Raw genomic sequence first — 12,230 nt, 5'->3', positions numbered from 1 at the left:
ATTGCAGAGGAAGACCAAATAGCTTTTTAAAAATTCCAGTTCTTTCTTTTTTTTAGTTTTGTATAAATTGCAGTCCATTTCTCTGTGCAGTATCTGTAAGAATGGGGTTTCCTGGGAATGCAATCGTGTACGTGTCTGCCATTTGCAGACGTTGGTATAAATGTATTGATATAAATGACTACAAAAGGTGCAAGACAATGGGGAATGGCATGCTACATGTCACAAACTGTTCCAGTCATCTTGTGCTATTTAAGCAATTTGAGTCTGGTTGTGTCCCTTGTGACTTGGGGCCACATCTTCCTCCTGGATTAACTCTGCTGACTTAAAAAAAAAAAAACAACAAAAAAAAGCTTCTTTAAAAAAGGGCGAGGGTAAGTGAATGCAGAATTTGATGTACAGTGTTTGAAGTCTTTCAGTAAAACGTAAAATATTAATAGGTTAATAATTTGCATTGACTTATATAGTCAGATTACTTTGAAGAAGGTCTTCTGAATTGCATCTGTCCTAGATTAATTAAAATAGTACACAAAAGGGTGAATACAATGAGTGCCAACAATATTAAGTAACCTCCTTGCCGCTCCTCTCAAGTGGAAGGGGTACAAAAACAGTTGTAGCGGCATAGCTTCTTGATAAATTTCTTACAGAACATGGACGAGACAAGACTAACCCCCAACACCGCAAAAGCTCATTTGCAGTCTGTGACAGCACTGGACAGCCTTATTCTAGAAATCATGAGAAAGTGTTAATTTAACATAAATCTAAGCTTTCAAAATAATTTAAGTATAATCAGGAGTCCATAATGTAGAATTCATTGAGGATCATCTATCATTATGTTAAAGGGAGACTAGGCAGAGATCAGAAGCACTGGTTGTCCCAGTGCCCTCCCTTTCACCCCTCATCAAGCTCTGGTGCACATTAAGCTTCTTACAAGTCTTCTGTATTTTTCAGCTGTTGGTCCTGTTACAAACCTATCTCTGCTTTGTTCCGTCACAACCAGCTCCTCTGCACAGAGCCTGTCAGGCCTCCTCATCCTCAGCGATCGCCCTGTGCACCGTGCTAAGAGACACAGGGAAGAGCAAGGGAAAGATCCAGTTAATGGCTGTGTGTGAAACACTGACTGCAAGCATGCTAGTTGTAATTATTAGTGCTCTCATTGGTTTTATATACAAATAGATTTAGGAAATCCCCTGTAAATCTGAGTATTTCAGAGACCTTGCTCACCGGTTAAAGAATATTTTTACTGACTAGTTAGCGTATGAAATGCTTGGTAGTGTGAAAGTTTTGTGAATAGAATGAAAAAAGTTAGATCCCCTAAGATGCAATAGAGCCTTTAAATAGCTCAGTCATGCCTGCCGCTGACAAACATCTGTGGCATCGCTCACGTGGCTCATAAGGTAAGGGAATTGGAGCAGTGGCCACGAGCAATCTGCATTCACGTTTCCCTAAGCCCAGCCATGGAAAGTTGAACGATATGAATATTCAGACCCCTGTTTTTGTAAGAACGTTAAATGTAGATATTTGTAAAAAATTCACTATTAAAGTGCCAGCAGATGGCATTGAAGAATATATGTCATCATTCCTGTTTCTGGTAGAAGTAATAAGGCTTCATGTCACCACGTACCGAAGACGGCTTCCTCCGTGCTCCTCCTGAACCTTGTACGTAGTCCACTGAAGCAGGCCAGTTTGCAGCAGCTGGGCACCTGGTCTTAGACGTAAGAAAAGTTAAAAGGCTCTAAACTCCCTTTATATGCTAAAGATTTTCTTTATCAGATCCCTCTGGACACAGCCGTCACATCCTGACCGGATCGCCATCAATAACTGAGAACTGTCACCGGGGCGCAGATCTCCTGTTGTTTCTTAGTGTCTGCCGTGGTTGTGTGCTCTGGGTCCCGCTGCCAGTGAATTGGTTAATAGCTCTCAGAGTCCCTTTTAATGATGCTTACTCCAGATTATGGTTTTGCCATTTTACTTTGTTTGCAGGGTGAACGTCAAGGAAGAAACGCGAGGGAAAACAGGGATATGTAAGAAAGAGAAAATGTAGACAGTGAGAAAAAAAAATGAGCAATGAAAGGCTGAAAGGTAAATAGCGGAGCAAAAGATCTGGAGATCATGAGGATTTAGTCAGAGATCTCACTTTGATTACAAAAAGTGGCTGCGTTTTAATTTGGATTGGTCTCAGTAAGCCTTAGCAAAGCCTGATCTATGTTGATTCCCTTTAGCAATCAGTTCTGCTCCAGGGATGACGGGTGGAAGAGCCTACACAAGAAAATGGAAAATACAGAAAATAATATGGTGACTTATTTAGGTGGTTGGAGAGTTGGAAATCATAGATGCTTCAAGAAAATAACATTGACGTTATTACCTTTTGTTTTGTGTTTCTAGACTTATGTCTTCCCCATTCCCTAAATGTAGCTTTTTTCTGCCTTGATTCTTTCAGTCTCCATTTTTCCACTTTTTTTTTTTCATGGTTTGCATATCCCCTCTTTTTCTTTGAAGGTAAATAGATAGGATCTGCATTTTCTGTTAGCTATGTTTCTCCTGATGGAAAGGTTTGTACAGCTCCACTTTGAAATCAATAGTAAGAGTTTCAAATGTTCATCTCTCAGTAAGTGGAGAAGGTCTTAACAGAACACTGCAGAGGAATCAAAGGCTACGGGTTCTGTTTACTGCCTGTACTAAAATGAAAACGTCTCCTGGTTACTCTCCATTTTTAATGGTGGTGGGTGCTTTCTTCCTCCTCGTCTCTTGAATCGGAATGGTTTCCAAATGCCAGATCAAACACAGAACAAACAACAACAAAACAGTGAATACACAAAGATGTGTATGTAGCAGAAGCCACTCGCAGACCGCTTTACTTAAAGTGCTTCGAGAGGCGGGGCTGCCCAATGGGGCAACAGGCTACGGACTAATTAAGAAATGGCACGTTTCTTCTTCCTTGACTTAATATTCTCCATAGAGTTTTTTCCTTATTAAGCACTTCCTAAGATCCCAAGTCTGCTGAACTTTGAAAACTTGCAAACAGCTTTCTTATGGAAGTTTTAATTAGAATACTTTCCATCCCAGCTAATGACAGCAGGGGTGTATGACCTATGATTGGTCTTCATAATCATCTACCTAACGCAAAGATATAAAATTAAAGTTGTGGGGTTTATTTTAAATCTGTACAGGGAGGTTCTAGATTTTTTTTTTTCTTCTTTCATTTGAAACAGAAAGTGAAGGAAATCCCAGTAGTTATACAGCAGAGCATCATTCAGCAAGCAAAGGTGTGAAGTGTTGGATTTATTGAGGCTTTTCATACTCACAGGAAACCAAGCCGGCATCTTTAATGCAGACACAGATGCCAGACATCTTGTGAAGAGAACCAACATGCTACAGTATGATTTACTTGGCAACACAGTGCAGCCAAAAAAAAAAAAAAAAAAGGGAAAATTGTTTGGCTGTAGGACAGGCAGTTGATTTGAATGTACCTCCTAGCTAAACAGTCGTGCTGAACTGATTATGGTATCACGAGTTCATCTTTCTCCCAGAGAGCACCATGCCCCCCATTCCGTTTCACACGGACTGCCTTTTTTTCAGCAGTGTCACCCAGAGACCTTTCTGTCCAATCCTGTAGTGCCAACAGGGGTGAAATTTTAAAACATATTTTCAGTGATTAAGGAAAAGGTTAATTAGAACACACACAATATGGGGTTTGACTGCATATGGAGGGGTGGGGAGAATTAAAGAAGAAAGGGCCACAAAAGCTTAAATAACACGAGCTAAATTTTATAAACAGAAATATTAAAGAATATATATTAGTTTACTCACTTTTAAGTCCCTCAATAGGGAGAGGAACAGAGCATTATCGTCTATCATGACCATCTTCTTTTAATCATTTTAATAAAATGCTTTCTATCAGACATTTGGGTCTGCAGCTTCTCATCCTTCGGAGCCCAACCCCACTTCTGCACACAGACAGCAGTTCTGTCAAATCTCAGAGCTTCCGTTCCAGCTTCATATTTTGACTGGTCTTGTGTTGCCCTGCTGCCACATTCACATCTCGGGGCATTTGCCAGGCAGTCTGTAGCATCTCTCCCCCCAAGGGCTCCTGTGCCAGAGGCAGCTCGGCGTCCTGACACCAGACCAGTGGGACGGAGACCACTGGAAGGATGGGCCACATCGACTGCAGCTGAAGGCAGGACTCTGTGCCAAAGGCTGCCTCTCAAGTCAGCAACAAATGTGACCCGTCATCCCTGACTCTAGAGCGGTCAAATGACTTGACATGTTGAAAGCTCAGAAAAGGAGACCTGAGAAGAGCCATGCTGTGCTGGGACACTGGTCAGGACTAGACTGGATTTTCAGTTGTCACCCGCAACACCGTTAGCACCCACAGAACTTCATAAGAACAGAGCAAGCAGGTACTGTCCACATACTCTCCCAGCCTTCAGCAATTTGCAGTTCAGTCTTTCTGAGATGAAATGTATTGCTTTCCTGTTCAATAGCTCTCATATGAGTTTATCATTTGTTGAACAAATGTAAATTTTAGCACCTATAGTGCCCTTCTCTTAGGGCTCCCGCAGCTGAAGTGTGTTGCATGACAAAGTGGTATCTTTTCTTTCTTCTAAACCTTCTACCTCCGAGTTTCATTTGATGCACTGTAGTCCTTGTGTTGGAAAAAACAATGAATATTGATTCTCTATTTACTGTCTGTTCCACTCATGTTTTAAATACCTCTATCACACACCCACTCAGCTGTCTCTCTCCCAGGTTAAAGAGCTGTAGTCATTACTTGTATGAAAACCATTCCATCCCTTAAATCACCTTTCTCTCTTTTTCAGTTCTACTGTGTCTGGTTTTGAGATAAGGACATGAGAATTTGAAAGGTTAGAAAGAGTGACTTGTTTTACATCCACAGTCGTATGACATACAAACTATAACAACCATAATACAAAATCAAGCATGAAGGTTGCAGTGGGCATGAGTAATCTAGTGTTATGAGTTCTGGGATAAACCCACAGACCATTACATCTTGAACTTGTTAATTTGGGGTTTTATGCTATGTTGTGCTACTTATGTAATTTTATGCTGTTTAAACTAAGCCTTTTTCTACCCTTCTAATAGCTCATATCTCATTTTAATTGCCTAAAAAAAAAGTACCTATTTTTTTTATTTTCACTGATATTTTGCTCTCCGTTTTACCCTACAAGCAGGGCTCCAGAGTGCCCCAGCACTGACAGCTTTGTCTCCTTTCTTCCTATCAGTAGTAGCAAAAATTGCATCAGCCCACAAAGGCCCCACCACCCCCAGAGCATCTCGGTGTTTTTTCGTACCCGTACTGTCTTCTCTACAAAGAATCCTGTACAATTCCATTGGCTGGAATTAGGCAGTTGCAACTGACAGATCTCCTGTTAGGAAATACTGGGAGATAATTCTGATCTCACAGAAGATGGATTAGAAGCAACCTTTTTTCCATACGTGTTCTAAAAAGAGTTAAAAATATAAACCAAAGGGGTTTTTTCAACATATCTAGGGAATTTGGGAGCAGAAATCCCACTAAGACATCAAAGAGGTTTGTCCTTAACTTGCTTGGATGCTTCTGAAACTCCCATCCTCAAAGCTTGTCCTAGCTGCCTGCCCTCTGAGGCAGGATTATAAGTACGCTCCAGCAGCGGGGGTGTGTCGTTCTGTTTAGTGATCTTGCAGGAGAGAACTGCATTTGAACTGGATGTGAACAGACTCCCTTCAATCACCGCCTGCATCAAAACATTGGCTCAAGTCCCCTCCTCCTCCTCCTCCTCCCTGTTCCTTCCCAAGCTGGCCATGGCACAAGGGCAGACCCATGCTGGGTACTTTAAGGAAGGACAGAGCCAAGGAAGGTTTTCACCAGCTGCTTCACATGCATAAAAGCAACTGGAATTATTTTGCATTATGTAGGTAAGTGCTGTGGACGTACTTTCCCCACAAAAGGATCAAACCTGGTGAGACAGAGTCTACAATCTAAGTGTTTTTTTCCAGATGGGAAATTGAGACACGGTGTGACTTAAGAGGTTCACCCAAGGACAGAGAAAAGGAACAATGGCCAGAGCATTAGCTTGAGCCTCACTTGTTTAATTCAGTGCCTTCTCAGATGCTTCTGAAAGTCCCTGTGTGCTTTAAATAGAAACCTGTATTTTTTTACAGTAGTATGAGATAATTACACAAGAAGTTTTGAAGTGCTCTAGACTGTTGTGCTGGGGTTCTGGGCACGCAGCTAAGAGAACAAGAGAAGTCAGACCGGGAAGTCTGTGACTCGTGGATGATTACCCTCCCTATTTAGTTATCCCTCTTCCCTTCCCTTCCTGTGATTACTGTTTGTGACCGATCACATATGATGTAATTACTGTTTTATTGACACGGGGGCTTAAGCTCAGGCACTTTCTGAGGGTGAACTTGAATGTTTGCAAAGGCGTTTCTGTTATCTTCCCCTTTTTGATAGGAAAATGAGAGTGTTGGGAATGAAAACACAGCTCCCATGCAGCAGGACTGACGTTGTCTCAAAAAGGCTGTCTTTATGAGCTGATAAAAAGACTTCAATAAGGGAAACCGTACAAAGGATCTAAGAGTTCTTGGCTATTTGGAGGAAAAGAAAGGGGCGGAGGCAAAGGAAAAATAATAATAATGCAGCCTTCCATTTTCTAACATGGACAGTTGGCAACACTGTGTTTTTCCAATTAAGATGATAGCATCTGGACTACTATAATCCTTAAGGTTGTAAACTGTGTCATGTTGCCCTCTCCAGAGTGGATTCATCAGTCAGCTGGCAATAATTTATCTGATTAAGAAGAAAGGCACTGCCTATAATTTTACTGCAGGGTGGCTATTTTTTCTTTTTTTTATCTCACATGCACTGTGGGAAATAATTTGTCTAAAGCACTGGACTGGAAGAAAAAAACCTGCAAAAAAATTAAGGAAACCTCTACGTTTATCCTCCCTTACCTCTTCAAAAATACCTAATATAAAAGAGTTAAGGTGAGAGTTTAACAATTTTAAGCTGAGTTTTGTGACCCGCTGGATTAGATTATTTATTATATGGTGGAGTTTATTCCCGCAGTGCCGCTCAGGCTAGGTGCGGAGTGGAGAGAGAAGCATGCAGCTTTGGAAGGGGCGAGCAGCGTGGCAGATGGGGCTGTGTGACAGCTGCCACCGAGACAGGTAGGGCAGGGGGTAACAGAGGGGAAAAGGAATAGCAGGACCGAGGCGCTGGGAAATCCCCAGCAGCAGCAAGAAGGGATTAAGAAGGTGCAATTTAGAAGAAACAAAGAGGAACTGAAATGAGTATCACTGAGTCGATTGCCTCGGTCCTTTCTCTGGCATCCAGCTCAGCCTTTGGATTGGAAACCTGCAGGTACTGCTGCTATCCTGCAAAGGCATAACAGCAGCTGCAAAACAAGAGCTGTGCTTTTAGGAGGAGATAGTTCAGTCATAGCTAGTTTCACCCTGCCTATTTGGAACACTTGCAAAATTCCTTATCTGAGAAATCAGAAAGAATCTATCAATAATTTTGGCACCTCCTTAAGATTATAAAGTTTCTTTGCATTTCTTCTGAGCCCTTTGTGTCAGGAGCTCAGAGCCAGGGCTCTAGTTCAGACAGCTTGCCTGATGAGTCAGATTTTTTTAAGATGCATCTGAACGACTCAAATCCAAAGAAAGACTATCTCTAGAACAAAATCTAGGGCACCCAGGGAGCTAGCAAACCCTCCCTCACACAAGTCCCTCACTTGAGCCTTGTCTAAGCATTCACACCTGTGCTGAAATGGGAACGCACAACACCTGCTCTGAGCAGGTGCAAGAGGTAATAAAAACAGTGGAAAGGAAAGGGAAGTTCTCCATAACTTTCCCCAGGCTTCAGGTAAGCAGGGGTTCATGAAAAAATGAGGGTGGAAGGGTAGCTAAACTCTTCCTAAACCTTAAGGTTTGGATGTTTTTGTTTTATACTGTGGAATAAAATTCTAAAAAGCTTTCATGTTTTGTCCTAAGAACCTGGTTGGCACCAGTTTCAGACTGTTCCTTGCTTTCCTTAGTAAGCCCTAGTACTTCTTCTTGGTTTGGGTAGTTCGCTCCTCATATGGCTGCAAATGGGAGTAGTTCCACACACTGCTGCTCTCATTTAATGTGTTCCAAGAGGGCTCAGCCATGGACGTAGGTAGAGTACCAACAAATACCGGGTCATAAACAACAACTTTGAATGGAAGCTAAGCTCTAATGTTTTGGCAAAGAAGAAAAGCTTTGATAGAAGGAAATATGATTATTTTAATTATAGGCTGTGTCAGTTGGTGTATTGGTCAGAACTGCTCTGGCAATTTCTGTCTGGCTTGTTCCTACACATCAAAGAAACAGTAATTTGAACCCAGCTTTTTTTTTTTCGCTATCAGCTGCAGTATTGATGGCAAACTGGTTGTGTGTTATCCATTACAAGTTTTTAGAAAGGCATGTTATATGTGCCTGTAAAGCAAGAGTGATGCAAATGCACAAAGTACTTTTTTATCCTTGCAAATGCTGCTCAGACCCCTGGAGCTATGAGTGCGTAGCTTTGCTGTAACAGCAGCGAGAGGGAGAGCTGGGATTTGCCAGGCAGGTGAGGATCTGGGAGAGGGGTTCTGTATCTTTAATTGTGAAAAGCACAATCATATCTGGACTTTGCCTTGGTTTTCAGGGGTGTGCTCAGATGCTGTAACCAAAACACAGACTAAAACCTCCTCTTAGCAGGACAATTTTCTTGAGGCTTCCCAGGCAGGGGCAAAATTCACTTAAAGCCAATCATTTTGAAAATTGCAGTAAACTGTTAACTTCATCCTCAAAAGCAGCCTGAGGAAGTTAGATAAGACTGTGATTTAACATCCTTTAACGCAATGGATGGATCTAATGGATGGGCATAACCAGCCTTCCCTTCAGTAAGGCAGTACTAGATCCAGTGACTCAACCTTAGCCTTTATGACAATGTTTTTCCAATAGTAGAGGCAAATAGTCTCCTTGTCATATTATACAGGCACAGTAGACTTCCAGGAACCTTGCAGGAGATGGGGGTGACGTTGCTGCTCACTAGAATATAGGTGAAGCTCGACTTCCAGGTTGTGATTCCCACCGAGAAGAGCCACCACGCAGAGACCTGCGCAGCGCCCAGGAGCTCTGGTGTTTGTGTTCCGGATGAGTGAACTGCAAGTGGCTCTAAGCCCCTGGTTCCGTCACGGCTTTTTAGAAAATGTGAATTGACAGCATCAAACTGACTTACATTAATCTGTGTTATGCATTGGTACTCCAGCTTCATTGCTAACCTGAGTATGGTCCCGATCTGAATTAGTTTAATACTAAAAGATGAGCCAAGGCTGGGGTAAACCCCTATTAATCTCTCCTCCCCCATCTCCCTGCCACTGATAGTAACCCATTTGCCTTTTTTAGGTGATTTTTAGCTAACAACCTGCTGAGATTTGTTTTGGTGCAGCTGGGAAATGTATAAATAGACAGGGATCGCAGGAAAATGCTGCTAATGAATTAGTATATGTAACATTCAAGAAAGTTTAGGCAGGTGACAAAGGGTTTGTAAAGGAAAAAGCACAGGTGGTTTAAGAGCAAGGAGTAATCTGTGTTTATGAAATCAGAACATGCAGACTCGTTGCCGGGAGTGTTTACCTTGCCAGTAGTACACCTGCAGTTTCCCAGGCAATCTTATCTAACAGCCCAGGTGTGGGGCACAGTCCTGCTGTGGGAAGTGTCTTCTGGGCACAAATAGCAATAAGTCACAGTTCCCTGAAGGGCTGTGTTGCCCTGTAGAGCTAAGCCTAAGTGTTACGTGTGCAAGTGACCCCCTTGATCTCGGAGAAGCTGATTCCTGAGTAGAGAAAATACAGAGCCTGGTCCCCCCACTACAGTGCAATGGGAAATGGGAGAGATGCAAGGGTTATTTCTAGCTAGAATAAATGGCCCCAGCTACAGTAACTTAGGGGTTGGAGGGGAGAGGCTGTTATTTCTGAGAGTGGAGTAGAGGTGGAAGTTGTAGAAAACTGCTGGCTAGTCTCTGCTCTGGAAGGCAGACCTATAAACTGCAGGGGCAGATTAGACATAAGGATAGCGTCTTACATTGAGCCATGATTCTTGTCGTTAATCAGTGATTAAAGAACAGTTTAACCACATACATTCCTACCACTTTCAAAGCATGAAAGAGCTGTGTCCATTTACCCCAGCCAAGAGTTTGATTTAATAATTTTGGGAAGCTTCCTGTTTCTTTCATGTATGCAGAAGGTCTGTATTATGTAAAGAGACTGTGGCATGAATGTTACCTGGAATGTTCTGCATGTAATTAATTGACTTACCTTGTTGGTTTTTTTTTTCCTGTGTGCAATTCCACACACAAAAGGGTGTTTTAAATAACAGTTTATTGTTGGGAATGCCTTCCAAGGAATCCTTCATTTTAAAAAAAGAAACCAAAATACTTCTATTTTAGTTTATTTCCACATTATACAGTCGTAAAGCTTTTAGGCAAGCAACATTGTATATTTTTTACTGAGCCTTGAAATCACAAGCTTTCTGTTTATTGCAGAAATGTCAGAGATCCTACATTATTTGTTGTATAAGAATCTAAGCCCATATACTTGACTAAAATTTCTACTTGGGATACTTTTGTCCAACAGCTCCACCCCAAAGGCATCTGCATAGGGGATAGTTCATAAAAAAAGAAAGAACACTTGGGGATGAAAGGTACTTTATAGAGTACATAAAGCATTATGGCTAGGGCTTCAAATGTTGCTTGTCTGGGGCTTTGATACGATACCTAGAAATGGCATTTTCCTGGAATGACAGTGTCATGAAGTTGGCCGAGTAGTAATTTGTTTGGAACAATACCTGTGATTTCTGGCATGTGCTGGAAATTTTAATTCAGGCTCACATCTGTTGAGAATAAACACTTAAAATCACTAGGCTGGTAAAATATATAAGCTACTTTTTATGACCTTGAGTTGAGTGAAGTTGTAGTATCAGTGGGAGCATATTTTTGAGTTGCAATAAAAAAAGGGTCTCTTTAAAGAAACTCTCAGTTTGTACAGAGAGGAAATTTGCTGGGGTTTCTGTTTTAATGCTGATTGATAGAACAAGGAGGGTCCGTCAAAGGGGAAAACTTGATTAGAAAAGAAAAATAAAAGGGGGCGGGGGGGGAAGAAGTGAGGTTTGAAGGCGAAGCTACTGGATCCAGGAGGAAAGAGAAGGGTAGGGGGAGGATACAAAAGTGATGGAAATTGTGAGGGGGGAAATGATACAGAAAAAGCATGTGAAAAATGGAGAATAAGATTAAGAAAAAGAGCAGAGCAAGCAAGAGAAAAAGCATAAGAAGCAGTGCTGGAATGAGGCCAATGCTGAGCTGTGGCAGTTCACAGAAGAACCCTGATAGCTTCTGTAATGATGGTCAGACTAATTGAAATTTGCCCCTCTCCAATTCCGATGGTTAAATTCCATCTGATGAGGGAAACGCAGGGAGAAGTGCAGAATGAGAAAAAGCTCTCCAGTATGACTAGGAAAACACTTACATTCTTCTTCTTGTATATTTGATATTTAAATAATGTTTCCAAGCTGTAAGGTTTTTCCCTTTGTTTCCAGCACGCGGTGAATTATCCCTGAATTATCACTGACACTGGACGTAAATGGAATTCAATCAAGTTCCAACTCTAAACAGCAGGCCTGAGGAGATTTCTTAAATGTAAGTCATTTGGGTATGAATATACATTATTAAAAAATTATTTCTGCATTCAAAAAAGAAACGTTATGATTTGGGGAGAAATAAACTGAATTCATTCTATGTAACTAAATAGCTGAGTGTACATTTTAACTACAAATCTCAGTGTGGGCTGAACTACCAGATCGTGACGGAAACTTCTTTAAGCAGTAACTTCTTAGAGGGTCTCCTGTAATTAACACTAACAATAGTATGAAAGAGGAAGATATTTATGATGCAAGGTCTGCAGCTAACAATTTATACCAGGAGAAGATCTGATCCGTCTTGTCTATTTTATCCATCATTAAATCATTGCAGGAAATAGATGAGGCAAAGGATCCTTGACTTTTTCTAAAGCAGAGTCTACTTTTTGTGTAAATTAAGTTAATAAATATTTAAGAGCAAAATACAGTTTTAAATATTAGGCTAGAAGAAATTCTTTAAATAACCATTTTTCACAACGAATACCTAGTATTATGGAAAAGTAATTACACAGAGTAAAAGACATGCCCAG

At 41.3% G+C, this 12,230-nt stretch overlaps 1 long non-coding RNA gene across 1 annotated transcript in view; it reads left to right on the top strand.

Moving 5' to 3' along the window:
* Positions 1 to 12,230, top strand: part of LOC142064538 (uncharacterized) — a 257,272-nt gene that overhangs the window by 103,203 nt on the left and 141,839 nt on the right. Inside the window, exon 2 of the long non-coding RNA XR_012663144.1 lies at positions 11,602 to 11,701. This is a non-coding gene — a long non-coding RNA (uncharacterized LOC142064538). The remainder of the gene's footprint in view (positions 1 to 11,601; positions 11,702 to 12,230) is intronic.

This window comes from Phalacrocorax aristotelis, chromosome 14 (genome assembly GCF_949628215.1).
Source record: "Phalacrocorax aristotelis chromosome 14, bGulAri2.1, whole genome shotgun sequence".
In the NCBI taxonomy this organism is placed as follows: domain Eukaryota; kingdom Metazoa; phylum Chordata; class Aves; order Suliformes; family Phalacrocoracidae; genus Phalacrocorax; species Phalacrocorax aristotelis.
Note: the sequence above shows the minus strand (reverse complement) of the source record. Positions and strands in the feature narration are given on the sequence as shown.